The sequence below is a fragment of the Oncorhynchus nerka genome, linkage group LG25, assembly GCF_034236695.1.
Source record: "Oncorhynchus nerka isolate Pitt River linkage group LG25, Oner_Uvic_2.0, whole genome shotgun sequence".
In the NCBI taxonomy this organism is placed as follows: Eukaryota; Metazoa; Chordata; class Actinopteri; order Salmoniformes; family Salmonidae; genus Oncorhynchus; species Oncorhynchus nerka.
In genome coordinates this window covers 29009803-29029998 of record NC_088420.1, presented here as the reverse complement: position 1 = coordinate 29029998, position 20196 = coordinate 29009803, and the positions used below count along the sequence as shown (strand labels likewise).

The 20196-nt window shown below is 42.3% G+C and overlaps 1 protein-coding gene across 1 annotated transcript in view; it reads left to right on the top strand.

Moving 5' to 3' along the window:
- LOC115109350 (cadherin-13-like) overlaps positions 1-20196 on the top strand; it is a 635591-nt gene that overhangs the window by 569576 nt on the left and 45819 nt on the right. The gene's annotated exons all lie outside the window — the stretch shown is intronic.

Sequence of the window (20196 nt, the reverse complement as noted above, 5' to 3'; positions counted from 1 at the left end):
GTGCAAAGGAGCAAAATAAATAAATAACAGTATGGGGATGAGGTAGTTCGATGGGCTATTTACAGATAGACTATGTACAGGTGCAGTGATCTGTGAGCTGCTCTGACAGCTGGTGCATAAAGTTAGTGATGGAGATATGAGTCTCCAGCTTCAGTGATTTTTGCAGTTCGTTCCAGACATTGGCAGCAGAGAACTGGAAGGAAAGGTGGCCAAATTCGGAATTGGCTTTGGGAGTTACCAGTGAAATATACCTGCTGGAGCGTGTGCTGCTAGATGACCTGGAGCCAGTGGGTTTGGCGACGAATATGAAGTGAGGGACAGCCAACGAGAGCATACAGGTCGCAGTGGTGGGTAGTACGGATGGCACTGTGATTGACTGCATCCAATTTGATAAGTAGAGTGTTGGAGGTAACTTTGTAAATGACATCGCCAAGGTCGGGGATTGGTAGGATAGTCAGTTTTACGAGGGTATCTTTGGCAGCATGAGTGAAGGATGCTTTGTTGCGAAATAGCAAGACGGTTCTAGATTTAATTTTGGATTAGAGATGCTTAACTTCTTCGAGATAGGGGGCGCTCTTTTAATTTTTGGATAAAAAACGTTCCCGGTTGTCACCTGAGACATTCTCATCGATGATAGGATGACATAAACTCTACAGTGGAAAGTCTACACATCTACACAATTGTTGTTCAATTTAAATGTTTGAATATAAAATTATTGGTGAAGAGATTAAATGTAATTTTAGCTTCCAAATGAGAGATTTGGGTTTTCATAAGGTTAGGTCTTTGCTCAATCAGTGGCCCGCCCCTGTGAAGGGACATGGGTTATGTAATACTCCGGGTGTCGTGGGTGTGGAGTCAAATGCAGGAGACAGAGAGTACAATGCTGTGCTCTTTAATTGCACCAACGCACCACCGGGTGCTCACAATAATAACGGCCCCAAAACACAGGGAATGAAAAATGACTACTGAAAAATGCACGACCAGGAACTAACACGTTCCTCTACTACAGAGCCGAAGGTTACAATGAATAATCCCGCACAACAACCAGGTGGGCCGGCTGTCTAATAAAGACAAACTAATCATCACAAACAGGTGCTACCAATAAACATACAAGGAGGGGGAGGAAAGACAATCAGTGGCAGCTAATAGGCCGGTGACGACGACCGCCGAGCGCCAACCGACCGGGAAGGGAAACCACCCTCGGTCGGACTCGTGACAGGTTATAAAACTTTTCAAACACGCCCTCCTCTCCCTTCCTATATAAAGCCTTGACGACAATATAACCTCCTGTTCCATGTACGTGAGGTCTGCAGCCTCTGCGTTAAAAGGACTAATATGTCAACTACAGAACTAAGCCAACCTCAGCGTGAGATTTGGTTGCGAATGGTATGAACTTTGAACTCTTATTCACTACAGAAGTGATACCTCCTAGCCGTTGAGTTAGCAACAGCAGCTGCAAATGCGGGCAAGGAAAGAACAGACAGAGTATCCCGTCTACCACACAACAACGTTACTACAACGTATCCAATTGACCACCAGATACATTCTTCAAAGGACAAAGGACAAAGGTTTGGCAACACGGCCTTCCATCTACCACCAACCTAACGAAGCGCAGCTCAGAGTAAATATTTATGGTATTTTCCTTTTCCAAATGGGTGGTAATTTAGAATGCATAAGATACTGTATTTATGATAGCACAGCTTCTCCCTTTGTCCCTCAGTCTTCCCGCTCTTTCACTCAAACCCAGCCTCTTTTCTTTTGTGTAACCAGCTGTCATATCTGTTCCTTCCGCCAGGGAAGTTTTCCTTTATGATGTAATTTGTAATCAAGGTATAATTAATTCTGTATATGTAATTCTGTGTGATTAGTTAGGTATTTAGTAAATACAAATACATTGTATTGCTGATTCAACTTGTTAGCCAGGGTTCGTGAAGATAACCAAGAATTTACAACTTTCAGATGAGACTGAATTAAGGTGACGATTAATATTGACTGCTATTGATGTAAAATATTACTAGATCTTCTTGAGTTTATTCGGAATATAACAGCTCTATAAATATTATTTTGTGGTGTCCCGACTCTCTAGTTAATTACATTTACATGATTAGCTCAATCATGTAATATTAATTACGGAGAAAGGATTTTATAGAATAGCATGTCATATCACTTAATCCGGCATAGCCAACGACACGACAACAGAGTCGAAAGCCTTGGCCAGCTGCACAGTATTGTCTCTTATGATATCGTTTAGCGTGGCTGAGGTGCACCCATGACCAGCTCGGAAGCCAGATTGCATAGCGGAGAAGTTACGGTGGGATTTGAAATGGTCGGTGATCTGTTTGTTAACTTGGCTTTCGAAGACCTTAGAAAGGCAGGGTAGGATATATAGATCTGTAGCAGTTTGAGTCTAGAGTCATCCCCCTTTGAAGAGGGGGATGACCGCGGCAGCTTTCCAATCTTTGTGGATCTCAGACGATAAGAAAGAGAGGTTGAACAGGCTAGTAATCGGGGTTGCAACACTTTCGGCAGATAATTTTAGAAAGAAAGGGTCCAGATTGTCTAGCCTGGCTGATTTGTAGGGGTCCAGATTTTGCAAGTTGCTGTGGAGAGTGCAGGGCTGTTGACAAGGGTAGGGGCCAGCCGTAGAGATGTGCTTATTGAAATTCTCAATTATCGTGGATTTATCGGTGGTGACAGTGTTTCCTAGCCTCATTTGCAGTAAGCAGCTGGGAGGAGAGCAGAGGAGCTGGAGCGATAGGAGAGGAGGAAGCCGGGGCGGGTTTCCACTCTAGTCCGATGGTGCTCTGGGACTGCAGGGCTGGGGCGAGTCCAGCGGCCGACCAGACTCAGATGAGATCTGGAGACAAACATATCTGTGAATGTTTCCAGCACTATAGCGGTGTCACCCTTTCAGTCCCACTCCTTCTTTCACGAGGGAGAGAGAGTTGAAGAGAAGGAGCAAGGAAGAGTGGTTTGAGCAGTTGGAAGAACAAGCATGTGAAATGACAGACTGTCTTAGAGGCAGATGATGGGGATGAGACCGCAGGAAAGAAACTGATCTGGAATATGGTGTAGTGTGGTGTAGTTTGTCATTGCCAGCATGAATTTGGAGTCTACATTTTGTGCCAGCAGTATTTGATTCATTAATATGCATAATGTCAATGAAGGGGTTTAATTATCTGATTCCAGCTGTACTATCTGGACAATTGCTCTCAATAGCCTAGTTCGGACATCATGATTTGACAGTTATGATAACAATATGTCATGATTTTTTGCAGATTTTTCTGTAAAATTATTGTCTGTTATGATGTTCATGCACCGATCAGTCTAGCTACTGCCGTAACCTGCTCGTAAATCATAGTTTTTGATGGCCATTTGAGCCATGTGTTGTATGTCTAAGAACATGCCCTCTGGGGCTATGCTGGAGTAATGGCCCATGTCTTCACAGCTAACCGAGGTTCCGTGCACTGCATGCCATTCTGTGTGTGTGTTTTCTTGTTTGTTTACGTGTTTGTGTTTGTGTGTGTGTGTGTGTGTGTGTGTGTGCGTGTGTGCGCGCGCGTCACCTGACCTGAGGAAAGTGCTCTGTCATAGACAGGCTGAAGCTTGTCTACAATGATCTTTTAGATGATTGCATGACAACATACCTACACCAGCTACTAACAGGGTTTCGATCTGACACACACTCAAAGGAATGTTCCAGGCCTCCAACTGACCAGCAGAGTGCTCTGGTTGAGAAAGAGAGGGAGAGAGAGGGAGGGAGAGAGGTTGAGGGGGATGGTCCTTGTTTCTTCCCTTCCCTTCTAAAGGAAGAGAAAGAGAGGGAGGGTAGAAAATATATACAGATAAAAATAAAGATAAAGGGATTCGGTAGAGAATGGGAAGGGGAAGAGAGATAGATAAAAACAAAGTCTTACTGTATATTATTCTATGGATATAGGCTGGGGGTCCTAGTGAGAGGGGAAAGGAAGACTTTGTGATGTGGTCCAGGGGCAGTGTATACTATCGTCATTGATTTCCTCGCTCTACTTCCTCCTTTATAATTCACTAGTTCTTAACTTTTCAGCCAGCAACAAACTTTTTAACATTACAATTATTCCACAATACTGACGACGGATCAGCTCCCAGAGATACAGTGTATTACCACCTATGGCTGGAAGTAGGCTATTGAGGCGACTTGTTATACTTAGGCAATAATAATGCACTAAGTCACAGATTGGGTAAATCAATGCACACATTATGTCACACATCATGAAACACATGCAAACATTACAGGCAGTAGCCTAGTTGCAAAATATAACTCAATTGAATAAACATGAAATTGATTTCAATACTATTGAAGCAGCCAATAGTATCGACACATGGTCTAACGACTCACTTAGTGAACATTCTCTCTACGTGCTTGCTTGGGAAACACTCTTAAAATGTTGGCTCGTAAATAACAATTCCTCTGGTATGATCATCGTACACTCTTAGAAAAACAGGTGCTATCTAAAACCTAAACGGGCACATTGAATTTACAATACTAACCTAATTGACAGAGTGAAAAGAATGAAGCCTGTATAGAGTGCCTTGTTGATTCCTGTTTGCAACAAGGCACTAAAGTAATACTGCAAAACATGTGGCAAAGCAATGACATTTTTGTCCTGAATACAAAGGAATACAAAGTGTTATGTTTGGGGCAAATCCAATACAACACATCATTGAGTACCACTCTCCATATTTTGAAGCATAATGTGTCATAGGGCAGCGAACAATTGGCCCAGTGTCGTCCAGGCTTGGCCAGGGTAGGCCGTCATTGTAAAGAAGAGTTTGTTCTTTTAACTGACTTGCCTAATTAAATAAAGGTTAAATAAAACAATTTTATGGGTATGCTTTTAATCGTTGAGGACTGGGGACTTTATGAGGATAAAAAAAGAAACGGAATGGCGCTAAGCACAGGCAAAATCCTAGAGGAAAATCTGTTTCAGTCTGCTTTCCATTAGACAGTGTGTTACAACTTCTAACGATGGTCGCCGCCCGAACAGGAAGAGGCACCTTCTTCGGCGAGATTTGTGACACAGTGGGAGATGAATCCACCTTTCAGTAACAATAACCTAAGGCCAAATCTATAGTGGAGTTGCTTACCAAGAAGACGTGAATGTTCCTGAGTGGCCGAGTTACAGTTTTGACATAAATCTACTTGAAAATCTATGGCAAGACTTGAAAATGGTTGTCTAGCAATGATCAACAACCAACCTGACAGAGCTTGAAGAATTTAGAAAATAATCTTAGGCAAATGTTGCACAATCCAGGTGTGGAAAGCTCTTTGAGACATACCCAGAAAGACTCACAGCTGTAATCGCTGCCAAAGGTGATTCTACAAAGTATTGACTCAAGGGTGTGAATACTTATGTACATTAGATATTTCTGTATATCATTTTTAATGCATTTGTAAAAATGTCTAAAAGCATGTTTTCACTTTGTCATTATGAGTAGATGGGTGAGAAAAAAAACAAATATTTAATCAATTTGGAACTCAGGCTGTAACAACAAAATATGGAATAAGTCAAGGGGTAGGATTTCTTTCTGAAGGCACTGTATTTTCATCTTTTTTACTTTATTTTCTTTCAGGCACACAGGGAAGGGGTGGTAAGAGGAGGGTTATTTGGTCGCAGGGATGGAGGGTGAATTTATGTATACCTTGAATATTATTGCCTGCCTGTGATTTGAACCCCTCACAGAAAAGAATTATAATAATAAAAAGTTGGTATCAAAAAAATTATAAAAATCCTCATAGACTTGTTGGTTCTAACAGTCGGGTCAACTCACCTGGGTGTCCTCCATTTGCCCTGCAGCCAGCCAGAGAGCAGTGAGGTGAGGACTGTGCTCAGTCTGCGTGGCCAAGCCATTGTTCTACAAGAAGGAGAAATAAATGGATCCATGTTGCACTCGTTGGTGTGTGAAGTTGCAGATTCGCCTGAATTACTATGTTCCAGATACACTGTAAAACATTTCTCTGCTTGTCAGAAAATGCTCCTTCTTTTTGGAATGAACGGGGTGAATTCCACAGAGCTTTGCCTCACTACAACACCTGATGGCCTTGCACAGTGGAGCTATCAGAACGATGAAGGTAAAGGAGACATACTGTTTTTAGGAGAAGGGGTTTCCTGGGTGTTTATTTTGGACTCCCTCGTCAGTGGGATTTTCTCCTGATCTGTAATGCCCTACAGAGCACTCTTTCAGTCCCCCTTGGGCCATTTCCTGCAGTCAAATGACCAAATTGCCCTCTAGTGGCCTCATTGATGGAATATATTTGTATTTTTCAAAATGTCATCATTAATACATTCATAAAAGTGTTTCTATGTCAAACGGTTTTGTTATATTTCAGTCTTCTGTGATGTATATAAAGTGTAATATTGGGATGCAAACTCAACATTTTATACATTTAAACTCTATATCTGACATCGTACAGGTGTCTTCTTTTTTTAAGCCCATAACCATGTGTGTGAGGTGTATACTTTTGTTTCAAAGTAGATTTAAGACTACCAAGGAACACTCTGTGTGACCCTGATTTAGCCCACTGCATTTAGAGGTTAATGTGTTTGGGTCTGAATCCTATCTGCTTATCTAATAATGGTCTCACTCCCAAAACCCCCTACCACTATGTGAGATAGTAAAAGCTTCAAGGAAAAAGAAACATGCACATGTTTATGTGAATGCTCTAGTCAAGGTCTTAGGTGATGTTCAGTGTCAGCGTTGTGTTGTGTCCTGCATGATGTTGAATGGCTCTTTATTAACAATGTGAAACACCCTACTGGTGGGCTGCACTTGTCAGTTCGAGTGATGAATACATTATCAAAGCCCCCTACCACCCGCCACCTTGCCTCATATCAGCAGCTCTTTATGTATGCATGAAGGAGCTGAGCGCGGTTGGTTTACGGTGACATACTCAACCTCCATACAGACCTATGTAGAGGGAGAGCCCGCTCAGAACACCGCTGCGCTGCACTGTGCTGCACTGCGCGCCCACCCAGGGATATTATCCACACATTTAAGCAGGGTGATGCCTCGGTATTCATCAGAGCAAACTGGCTTCCGTTCTAGTGTAATTGAAAGCTAAGAAGGAGCAGCGAGCGAGGTGTCTGTGTGTTTTGTATCTCAGCTCTGGTGCACAGCTCCATAGAGATCTGATTCAACATGATTCAGATTCATTTGGCAGCTCATCGCCACAGGCCAGAATGTAGTCTCATAACCCTGGATGAGCTGAAGACCTGTCAATCAAACACCTGTACTGTCTGCAGTGCTCTGCACTATTCAACTTAAAGAAAAACAACTCCATCCGTGCTTCACTTAGTGAGAAAACCAGTGCTCTTTCCCTCCATTAACAGTATGCCTCTCTCCTTTCAGTACCTCAGATAACTTCTGCTCTGCTTGTCCTGCATCATTGCCATGCTAAGTGCAGAGAATGAGATGTTCGTCCCCGTAATGGCCTGAGTAATTTCCAGCATTCAGAACTGTTCTGATACAATGATTTAGAGTGAAGTGTCTGTTATGTCTGCTCCACATCTCCAGTCAGAGAGTGTGTTGAATCAGAGGGTAATAGAGAGAGAGGGAATTGAGATGGAGTAACGCTAACTAGCAGAGTACAGGGAGACTGTCTCCACGGGGACAGCAGTGTCACCACTGAATATGCCTCTGTCTGATAGACTGCTGATCTAAATTCTATAGATCTGTGTCTCGCTGTGCTTTTACTGCTTAATAAGGAACTCAGTGAGGGCCGTGATTCCTATCATTGATGAATCAATACCTGGCTAATTTGGGATTTGGGACTGATTGTGATTTTAACAGATTGAAGCATTCTGAATGGACTGGATCAGCTCTGACTGGCCTGCTGGCTGGCTTGCTAGCTGCACCAATAAAGGTGTTTAAAAGACCTCTGCTTCCCCTCAACATCTAACAACAAAACAAGCTGTCTCATAGAGGTCCTTCCAGCAGCCAGGTCTGCAGATCACAGGCTCCCATACAAGAGAGAGATAGAAAGGGATGGGAGAATGAGCCAGGATACCTCACCCCTCTGAGTGGACTGAGTGCAGCTTTTCACCCTCTGTGTTTTAGTCAGAGCTGACCCTTTATGAGAAGTAAAGCTGCAGGTGAGGAGGTTAACTACATAGCAGACATGTGTTTCTGCACAGCCAATCAATTATGACCCAGAGCTTTGAAGCGGGCCGTGCAGGGGAGGACGGAGTGGGTAGGGGGAGAGGAGCCAGCATCCGGTCCGGTCTAATGGCGTTGTAATGGGATATGGTCGGGAAGTGGAGGAGATTACAGTCCAACGCTGCCTCGCCTTCTGTTTTCTCCCCTGTCTCGTCTCTCTGTCTCATTAACCTTGCCGCTCTATATATCTCTCTCTTTCATATTCAATTCAATTCAAATTTAATGGGCTTTATTGGCATGTGAAACATATGTTTACATTGCCAAAGCAAGTGATATAAATAATAAACTAAAGTAAAATAAACAATAAAAAAATGCAGTAAACAGGAACACAAAAGTTCCAAAAGAATATGTCTATATACAGTGTTGTAATGATGTGCAAGTAGCTAAAGTACAAAAGGGAAAATAAATAAACATCAATATAGGCTGTATTTACGGTAGTGTTTGTTCTTCACTGGTTGCCCTTTTCTTGTGTCAACACGTCACAAATATTGCTGCAGTGATTGCACACTGTGGGTGCTGCTATGGTGACCAGTGAACTAAGATAAGGCGGGGCTTTACCTATCAAAGACTTGTAGATGACCTGGAGCCAGTGGGTTTGGCGATCTAATATGAAGCGAGGGCCAGCCAACGAGAGCATACAGGTCGCAGTGGTGGGTAGTATATGGGGATTTGGTGACAAAACGGAGGACACTGTGATAGACTGCATCCAATTTGTTGAGTAGAGTGTTGGGGGCTATTTTTTAAATGACATCGCCGAAGTCAAGGATCGGTAGGATAGTCAGTTTTACGAGGGTATGTTTGGCAGCATGAGTAAAGGTTGCTTTGTTGCGAAATAGGAAGCCGATTCCAGATTTAATTATGGATGGGAGATGCTTACATTTACATTACATTTAAGTCATTTAGCAGACGCTCTTATCCAGAGCGACTTACAAATTGGTGCGTTCAAAATGTGGATCTGGAAGGAGAATTTACAGTCTAACCAGACACCTAGGTATTTGTAGTTGTCCACATATTCTAGGTCTGAACCGTCCAGAGTAGTGATGCTGGACGGGTGGGCAGGTGCGGGCAGCGATCAGTTGAAGAGCATGCATTTAGTTTTACTTGCATTTAAGAGCAGTTGGAGGCCACGGAAGGAGAGTTGTATGGCATTGAAGCTCGTCTGGAGGTTAGTTAGCACAGTGTCCAAAGAAGGGCCAGAAGTATACAGAATGGTGTCGTCTGCGTAGAGGTGGATCAGAGAATCACCAGCAGCAAGAGCGACAGTCATTTGAGAAACCAAGGCTGTTGAGTCTGTCGATAAGAATGTGGTGATTGAGAGATTCGATAGCCTTGGCCAGGTCGATGAATACAGCTGCACAGTATTGTCTCTTATCCATGGCGGTTATGAAATTGTTTAGGACCTTGAGCGTGGCTGAGGTGCACCCATGACCAGCTCGGAAGCCAGATTGCATAGCGGAGAAAGTACGGTGGGATTCGAAATGGTCAGTGATCTGTTTGTTAACTTGGCTTTCGAAGACCTTAAAAAGGCAGGGTAGGATAGATATAGGTTTGTAGCAGTTTGGGTCTAGAGTGTCTCCCCCTATGAAGTGGGGGATGACCGCGGCAGCTTTCCATTCTTTGGGGATCTCAGACGAAACGAAGGAGAGAGTGAAGAGGCTAGCAATAGGGGTTGATTGTCAATTCCAGCTGATTTATAAGGACCCAGATTTTGAAGCTCTTTCAGAACATCAACTATCTGGATTTGGGTGAAGGAGAAATGGGGGAGGCTTGGAGAAGTTGCTGTGGGGGATGCAGGGCAGTTGACCAGGGTAGGGGTAGCCAGGTGAAAAAGCATGGCCAGCCATAGAGAAATGCTTATTGAAATTCTCAATTATCGTGGATTTATCGGTGGTGGCATTTTATTTTTTGCTAAGTCTTTTTGTAAATTCTTTCCAATGTATCAAGTAATTATCTTTTTGTTTTATCATGATTTGGCTGTGTCTAATTGTGTTGCTGTCCTGGAGCTCTGTGAGGTCTGTTTGTGTTTGTGAACGGAGTTCCAGGACCAGCTTGCTTAGGGGGATCTTCTCCAGGTTAATTTCTCTGTTGGTGATGGCTTTGTTATTGAGGATTTGGGAATCACTTCCTTTTAGGTGTTTGTAGAATTTAACGTCTCTTTTCTGGATTTGGATAATTAGCAAATATCGGCATAACTCTGCTTTGCATGCATTTTTTTGTGTTTTACATTGTACACATAGGATATTTTTGCAGAATTCTTCATGCAGAGTCTCAATTTTGTGTTTGTCCCATTATGTGAATTATTGGTTGGTAAGCGGACCCCATACCTCACAACCATAAAGGGCAATGGGTTCTATAACTGATTCAAGTTTTTTTAGCCAGATCCTAATTGGTATGTTGAATTTTATGTCCCTTTTGATTGCATAGAAGGACCTTCTTGCCATTTCTCACAGATCGTTGACAGCTTTGTGAAAGTTACCTGTGTCGCTGATGTTAGGCCAAGGTATGTATGCTCTAGGGCAACAGTGTCTAGATGGAATTTGTATTCGTGTTCCTGGCAACTGGACCTTTTTTGGAACACCATTATTTTTGTATTAATGAGATTTACTGTCAGGGCCCAGGTCTGACAGAATCTGTGCAAAAGACCTAGGTGCTGCTGTAGACCCTCCTTGGTTGGGGACAGAAGCACCAGATCATCAGCAAACAGTAGATATTTGACTTCAGTTTAAGTGCCCTCGCCAATTCGTTGATATATATGTTGAAGAGGGTGGGGCTTAAGCTGCATCCCTGTATCACCCCCCAGCCCTGTGGAAAAAGTGTGATTTGTTTTGCCAATATTAACCACACACTTTGTGTACATGGATTTTATAATGTCGTATGTTTTTCCCCCATCACCACTTTTCATCAATTTGTATAGCAGACCCTCATGCCAAATTGATTCGAAAGCTTTTTTGAAATCAACAAAGCATGAGAACCCTTTGCCTTTTTTTTTTTTTTTTTTGTCAATTTGGTTGCTGTTGACCCATATCACTGGTATTTATTGGGGTCAAATTCTGTGGATTGGTGTGATCAGTCCTTGGTTACAAATATTGGGGAATGTGCCAGAGCTAAGGATGATGTAAAGAGTTTAAGTATAGCCAATTGGAATTTGTGGTCTGTATATTTTATCATTTAATTTAGGATAGCATCAACCCCACATGCCTTTTTGGGTTGGAGGGTTTGTATTTTGTCCTGTAGTTCATTCAATGTAATTGTAGAATCCAGTAGGTTCTGTTAGTCCTTAATAGTTGATTTTAAGATTTGTATTTGATCATTGTTATAGAGCTAAAAAGATTAGATAAGTGGTTTATCCATACATCTTCATTTTGGATAGATAACTCTTCGTGTTGTTGTTATTTTAGAGTTCTCCAATTTTCCCAGAAGTGGTTAGATTCTATTGATTCTTCAATTACATTGAGCTGATTTCCTTATTTTTCCGTAATGTATTTCTGTATTGTTTTAGTGATTCACCATAGTGGCGTAGGCTCAGGTTTTCTGGAAATCTATGTTTTTGTTTGCATAGGTTTCTAAATTTCTGTCTTAGGTTTTTGCATTCTTCATCAAACTATTTGTCATCGTTGTTAATTTTCTTAGGTGGTCTGCTTGAAATGTTTAGATATGATAAGGAAGCTGAGAGGTCAAATGTACTGTTTAGGTTTTCTACCTCCAAGTTTACACCTTCACTATTATATTGAAACATTTTGTGCAGGAAATTGTCTGGAAGGGATTCGATTTGTTGTTGCCTAATAGTTTTTTGGTGGATTTCCACAAAATTTTCCTTCCATCTATATAATTTCTTAATATTATTCAGTTCCTTTGGCTTTGATGCCTCATGATTAAGCATAGCTCTGTTCAAATAGTGATTTTGCTGTGATCTGATATGGGGTGTCAGTGGACTGACTGTGAATGCTCTAAGAGACTCTGGGTTGAGGTCAGCGACAAAGTAGTCTACAGTACTACTGCCAAGAGATGAGCTATAGGTGTACCTAGCATAGGAGTCTGCTCAAAGCCTACCATTGACTATGTACATACCCGGCATCTGACAGAGCTGCATGAGATGTGACCCTGGTTTGTTGAATATGTTGTCGTAGTTGTGTCTAGGGGGGGCATATAGGGGAGGAAATGCTGTTACCTCCAGGTAGGTGTTTGTCCCCCTGTGTGCTGAGGGTATTGGGTTCTTGTCCAGTTCTGGCATTTAGGTAGCCACAGACTAGTACTTGTCCCTGAGCCTGGAAATTGTTGATCTCCTCCTCTAGGAGGGAGAAGCTGTCATTGTTAAAGTATGGGATTCTATTGGGGGGAAATAGGTCGGACATATGAGGATATTTTTTTCTCTGTTGAGATCATTTCCTTATTAATTTCTAGACAGATGTAAAATGTTCCTGTTTTGACTAATTTAATAGAGTGGGTTAGGTCTGCTCTATATCAAATTAGCATACCCTGTTTCACACCAAATTAGTCCCTTCCCTGTTTCACACCTGGTAGATTGGTGGATGGTACTACCAGCTCTCTGTAACCTAGAGGGCAACCAGTGGGTACATCTCCTTTATACCATGTTTCTAATAGGTTGACAATGTCTGTATTTAACATTTCTTTGAAGTCTGGGTCTTTAAGGCCAAATGCAGATGACCACAGACCTTGTATTTAACTAGTCAAGTCAGTTAAGAACACATTATTATTTTCAATGATGGCTTAGGAACAGTGGGGTAACTGCCTTGTTCAGGGGCAGAATGACACAGTTTTACCTTGTCAGCTCGGGGATTCAATCTTGCAACCTTCGTTACTAGTCTAACACTCTAACCACTAGGCTACCTGCCTACCCAATATTCCAGGATGAGACAGTAAAAGCTTTGTGTTCCATATTGTCTAGTGTTATTTTTGTGTGGTTTAGGCCGGGACCATCACAGTAGGTGTGAGCAGAGCATTTTTAGCATCTGCATACATACCTCTTAGGTCGCAGGATAGGGCTTAGGCGGGTGTAATAGTGGGGGTTGGGCCTGTTGCTCTGCTCACGGCCTGGGCATATGTCCTGCTGTCATGTTGAAGTCCTTGCCACAGGGGCGAGGGGCATGAGGTGGGCAGAATAAGCATGGGTCTGGTATGGGGGGGCCTATATAGGGTGTGGCCAGGGTTTGCTTGGGGTGGTCTTAGCTGATTGGGTGTGGCTGGTGATACCGTGGTCTGGGTGTAGGTCCTCTTGGCGTGGGTTCTCTCGGTGCAGGTCCTTCAGGAGGGAGTCTTGCCGGTCTGGAAGGGTGTCTCGCTGGTCTGGGCGTGGTGCCCGTTTCTCTGTTGCTCCTGTGTGAGGTGCTGGGGCTACAGTTGAGGGTGACGTCCTTCAGGGTCCTGGCAAAAGTTGGGATTGTTGCCTTGTAGAGGTGGACCTGGTCGTAAAGGCTGTTCAAGTCTAGGGAGAAGTGGTGGGCCATGTGTACATTAAGTTTTGAGGCACAGTCTCGTGAAATGTTTGCATTCACCCGCTGCATGGTGGCACGGTGAAAGTCTTTTTGTGGTAGCAGGGTGGAGATAACCACTTGTGCATTGGGGAAAGTGGAAGAAGCTTTTTCAATCACTCCCTTGAATGCTGTTGCCACCCTTTCCTGCTGGGCCCTCAGGTCATTTGTGCCCATGTGAATTATGATGTGGCTGGGGTAACCTAGTCTGTCCTTTGATAACAGCTCCAGGGCCTAGTGTTTGGGTACCAGAGTTTTGCCACGTTGTGTTTGGGAAAAGGTTTCTCCTCTTGAATGTATTTGCCATTTGAGTCAATGAGGAGAACGATCTCTGGCGTTTGTGTGTCCTCAGTGGATGTGGGGGGGTTGTCAGGAGGGCTATCGGGGGAACTGACAGGGCTGTTAGGGGGGTGGAGTCTGTTGGGTTGGTGGGTCCTGTGTTGTCTGTCCCATTGTGGTGTTGAGATTGTGGTCCTGGTCTGAGGTGGGCTGTTCTGCTGTGTCTGAGGGAGAGTCCTGCTCTATGTCACACCTCAGCTTTCTGACCTTGTCCTTCAGCTAAGTTGTTTACATTCCCCTCTTTGTAGCAGTCAGCAAATAGTGTCTCTGGATTGTCCTTGAGGAGCTTTTTTGTACTTATTCCTTGCAGAGTTATTCTTAATATCAATAGGGTACTGTATTGCAATGACTTCTGGACAGGGATAAGCCTTTGGAGCTTTTGCATCACACATTTGATTTCACACTTCAGTGCTAATTGAAGGTTCCGCCAGGTCTGTTCTGTCACAGCATCTTGGTAGCTTAGTATGCTTATTTATTTAGCTTTATATAACAAAATGACCTAGAGATTATTGCCTTTTACTTTTTGGCTTCAGAAGTAGCTTCAGACTGAATATTTCTCACTCAGTGTTGTGTTGGATGGTATTTACATGTTCTACTGTGTTTCTTCTACATGTTTTGGTTTGTTAGAAGTATTTTTTTATAGTCTTATAGTCCTTGGTAGTAATAGTCCATTCAGGTCATTTTGCTTTAGGTATGGAATTTTGATTTGGATTATATTCAAGTTTATCTACATTTATACAACTTTACTTCTATCTTTTTTGCAGAATAACTCAGGAGCTCTCTCTTTCTCCCTATTCTCTCTCTCTGTCCCACTCTCTCTCTCCCTCTCTCTGGCCAAACAAGTTGTTTTTATCCTCGCCAGAGAGAGAGCCCTTAGAGAAGAAAAGCAGTCGTCCTTCAGAGTTCCCATGTTTGTAATTAAAGGACACTCCTGTTAAATTGGCAAGAGAGAAAAGTTTGCCTTGTTTTTTGTTGTTACAAATCTGTCTAAATCAAATCAAATCAAATCAAATGTATTTATATAGCCCTTCGTACATCAGCTGATATCTCAAAGTGCTGTACAGAAACCCAGCCTAAAACCCCAAACAGCAAGCAATGCAGGTGTAGAAGCACGGTGGCTAGGAAAAACTCCCTAGAAAGGCCAAAACCTAGGAGGAAACCTAGAGAGGAACCAGGCTATGTGGGGTGGCCAGTCCTCTTCTGGCTGTGCCGGGTGGAGATTATAACAGAACATGGCCAAGATGTTCAAATGTTCATAAATGACCAGCATGGTCGAAATAATAATAAGGCAGAACAATTGAAACTGGAGCAGCAGCACGGTCAGGTGGACTGGGGACAGCAAGGAGTCATCATGTCAGGTAGTCCTGGGGCATGGTCCTAGGGCTCAGGTCAGTTGAAACTGGAGCAGCAGCACGGCCAGGTGGACTGGGGACAGCAAGGAGTCATCATGTCAGGTAGTCCTGGGGCATGGTCCTAGGGCTCAGGTCCTCCGAGAGAGAGAAAGAAAGAGAGAAGGAGAGAATTAGAGAACGCACACGTCGATTCACACAGGACACCGAATAGGACAGGAGAAGTACTCCAGATATAACAAACTGACCCTAGCCCCCCGACACATAAACTACTGCAGCATAAATACTGGAGGCTGAGACAGGAGGGGTCAGGAGACACTGTGGCCCCACCCGAGGACACCCCCGGACAGGGCCAAACAGGAAGGATATAACCCCACCCACTTTGCCAAAGCACAGCCCCCACACCACTATTCAATATTCAAATTCAATATTAACATACCCTGCTTTAACACATGCATTTTAATCTACCAAACTCCACCTGAAGACACATCTCCTACATATAGTTCACATACACCCCGGATGTGCAGTATAGGAATTTTTACATTTTACATTTAAGTCATTTAGCAGACGCTCTTATCCAGAGCGACTTACAATTGGAATGTTAATTTAGAAGTCATAATGCAAATAATTCCAAAGGTAAAGGGCCATTGATGCCCAGAACTGTCTAGTGTCCATGGTCAAATTAATTTGCCATGGTGAAGATGTATGCTATACTGTTTGTCACTGGGTGTTTCACTGAACCTTTTAACCACTTCTAATTAAAATGAAGTATAAAAAGTAATAGAAATACAAGCCCAGTGGCTTTACCAATTGTCCAGCTGTCACTTTCTGTTATAAGTCTCTCTGTGAGAAAAAAAAGGCCTTCATCGTGTATTTTCTTCCTCTGGACTTAAGGACATTTCAGAGTCAGCACAAAGCGGTGGCATGGCTGTGGGCTTTAGTGATGAAAGCTGCCAAGGACGTTGGCAGAGTGGGGTGACTGGACTCATCCTCCTAGTTTGTCTCTCATTAGAGAGACATGGGAGGCCAATCAGCTGCTTTGTTCTTAGAGGGAGGTCTGGCCAGCAGGCTGGGAGGCTGCAGTTTAATGGTTTGTCTTTGACATAGCAGGTTCCAACTAGTCCCCTAGTTAGAAAGACCACTGACATTAATGACAGATCAGTTTCCTGCCATGTTTAAGTCACCAGAGATACAGTGTATTGAACATTTATATTTGGGTGTTTTTTGACATTCACATCCCCTTTCAGCTATGAGATATCCAGATGTGATTAACCTTCTAATAATAATAATATACAGTATAATAATAATATATTCTATTTTTAACAGACACTTTTATCCAAAGCGAGGTACAGCCATTCGTGCATACATTTTCCATATGGGTGGTCCCGGGAATTGAACCCACTATCTTGACTGAGATAACAAATGAGCTATTGATTACTCAAAGTGTACTTAAAGAAGTACTGTTGATCATGCCATTCTACCATGTTGTAATAACGCCATGACGGTTAACAAGTCCAATAGCTCAAATGAAAGATAAACACCTTGTTCATCTAGCCAGCGTGTCAGATTTCTAAAATGTTTTACGGCGAAAACATAGCACATATTTATGTCAAACCACCACCAAAGACACAGCCGATATACAGCCATTTTGTCGAACAATAGATGCAATCACAAACACAGGATTAAAATTAAAATAATTCACTAACCTTTTGAAAATCTTCATCAGATGACAGTAATAGGACATGTTACACAGTACATTTATGTTTTTTTCAATAATATGCTATTTATATCCATAAATCACCGTTTACATTGACGCAATGTTCAGAAAAGGCTTAAAAATATCCGGAGAAATTATATATAACTCCGCCAGATAACGCCAGATAACAGCAATACACATCATAAACTTTGACTAAATATACATGTTCTACATATAGGTAGAAAGATACACTGCTTCTTAATGCAATCGCTTTGTCACATTTATTTTTCACGTTACAGAAATAGCTCACTATTCAATAATCTGAGACGGCGCTCAGACGTAAGCAATATTTCTCCGCAATGTTGGAGTCAACAGAAACACAAAATTACAACATAAATATTCCCTTACCTTTGATGGTCTTCAATCAGAATGTAGTGGAAGGACTCATACTTACCCAAAACAGCGTTTTGTTTCAAGTCGTGTGTGTTTGTGTTAGCAAACGCGACAAATTCCGGCTGAAATGCAGCCAAAATTAACTCTGGTCTCGAGGGGTTGCGCAACTTCAAAATTACATATTATATGTCGACTAAACTGGTCAAACTAAGTGCAGAATCAAGCATTAGGATGTTCTAAACGTGGAAAACTATTATCTAATCTCTCAGACGAACGTGCTCATTCGCAGGCAATCTAGAACAAAGGAACGTGTCTTCAAGAAGCGCGCTCCGTAACCTTGAATTTTCTCGTGACACTCAGTCTTTTCCCAACTAAAGGCTCAAACCACGCGGGATTTGCACAATTAAACTCTGTACTGAATGAGGACATCTAGTGGAAGACATAGAAAGTGTCTCCAGATCCATAGCTGGTTGGGAAGGGTGGGGGCGATGACGTCAAAGTTGCCCCAAGTTTGAGGCTTCCAAAAATAGTTTGGGAGATTGCCTGCCCTGTGAGTTCTGATATACTTACAGACATAATTCAAACGGTTTTAGAAGCTTTAGAGTGTTTTCTATCCAATTATTATTATATGCATATATTAGCAATTTTGGACAGATTTTTTTTCAGTTTACTATGGGCACGCAATTCCTCCAAAGGGGGCAGTATTCTGCCTATCCTTAACCTGTTGCTCCTACCCTCTACTTTTTTGAACATTTTGTTAAAAATCGCGCAACATTTCAGCGCCCTGCTACTCATGCCAGGAATATAGTACGTTCATATGGTTAGAATGTGTGGATAGGAAACCCTCGGACGTTTTTAAAACTGGTTAAATCACGACTGTGGCTATTACATAACGTGCGTTACATCGGAAAGCGCAGGAAAACCTGATCACAGAAAATGGAAATAAATATCCTTGCGCCACTTCCAGCAATTGTTAACAGTGAGCCGAATTAGATAAGACCGAGCATTCAACTCCCACAGCATCCCCATGTTGTCTAGAGTCTTGTGAATTGAATCATCTTTGATTCTTGGTTGAACCGAAAGAGGGGCACGACTTACCTCCGGTCTCCGCCCAGATCATTCCGGAAGAGCTCTCTCCTGAAATTTTTTCCAAGACGACAGCTAATGATATTTACATCGCCTACGGATGATTTTTATCGCTTATTAACGTTTACTAATACCTAAAGTAGCATTACAAACGTATTTCGAAGTGTTTTGTGAAAGTTTATCGTCTACTTTTTGAATTTTAAAAAATGACGTTACGTTGTGAAATCGCTGTTTTTTTCGTTTATCACACAGTCTACATATAACGATATCTTGGCTTTATATGGCCCGATTTAATCGAAATAAAGACCCAATAGTGTTTATGGGACATCTAGGAGTGCCAACAAAGAAGATGGTGAAAGGTAATGACTGTTTTCTATTTTATTGTGCGGTTTGTGTAACGCCGAAATGCTAATTATTTTGTTTACGTCCCCTGCTGTGCTTTTCTGTTGTAGTGTATTGGTGCATGCTATCAGATAATAGCTTCTCATGCTGTCGCCGAAAAGCATTTTAAAAATCTGACTTGTTGCCTGGATTCACAACGAGTGTAGCTTTAATTTGATACCCTGCATGTGTATTTTAATGAACTTTTGAGTTTTAACTAATACTATTAGCATTTAGCGTAGCGCATTTGCATTTCCAGAGCTCTAGTTGGGACGCAAGCGTCCCAAGTAGAGGCAAGAGGTTAACTGGTTTAAGCTTGCTGTCACGTTGTGTAAATGATTGGAGACAGGAGCAGGAATTCGTAATAGGGGGGTTTAATACTCCACCCAACATATACAACATGCCATGAAAGCGAAGCCCAAAACGAAGCCCTATAGATTATTTCACTGTATCACAATTTCAGTGGATCAGAAGTTTACATGCATCAAGTGCATTTAAACAGCTTGGAAAATTCCAGAAAATGATGTCATGGCTTTAGAAGCTTCTGATGGGCTAATTGACATCATTTGAGTTAATTGTAGGTGTACCTGTGGATGTCTTTCAAGGCTTACCTTCAAACTCAGTGCCTCGTTGCTTGACATCATGGGAAAATCAAAAGAAATCAGCCAAGACCTCAGAGAAAAAATTGTAGATCTCCACAAGTCTGGTTCAACCTTGGGAGCAATTTACAAACTCCTCAAGGTACCACATTCATCTGCACAAACAATAGTACGCAAGTATAAACATCATGGGACCACGCAGCCATCATACTGCTCAGGAAGGAGACGCATTCTGTCACCTAGAGATTAACATATTTTAGTGCAAAAAGTGCAAATAAATCCTAGATCAACAGCAAAGGACCTTGTAAAGATGCTGGAAGAAACAGGTACAAAAGTATTGAGGTATTGGAGTGGCCATCACAAAGCCCTGACCTCAATCCCATATAAAATTTGTGGTCAGAACTGAAAAAATGTGTGTGAGCAAGGAGCCTACAAACCTGACTCAGTTACTCCAGCTCTGTCAGGAGGAATGGGCCAATTTATTGTGGGAAGCTTGTGGAAGGCGACCTGAAATGTTTGACCCAAGTTAAACAATTTTAAGGCAATGCTACCAAATACTAATTGAGTGTATGTAAACTTCTGACCCACTGAGAATGTGACGAAATAAATAAAAGCTGAAATAAATAAATCTCTCTACTATTATTCTGACATTTCACATTCTTAAAATA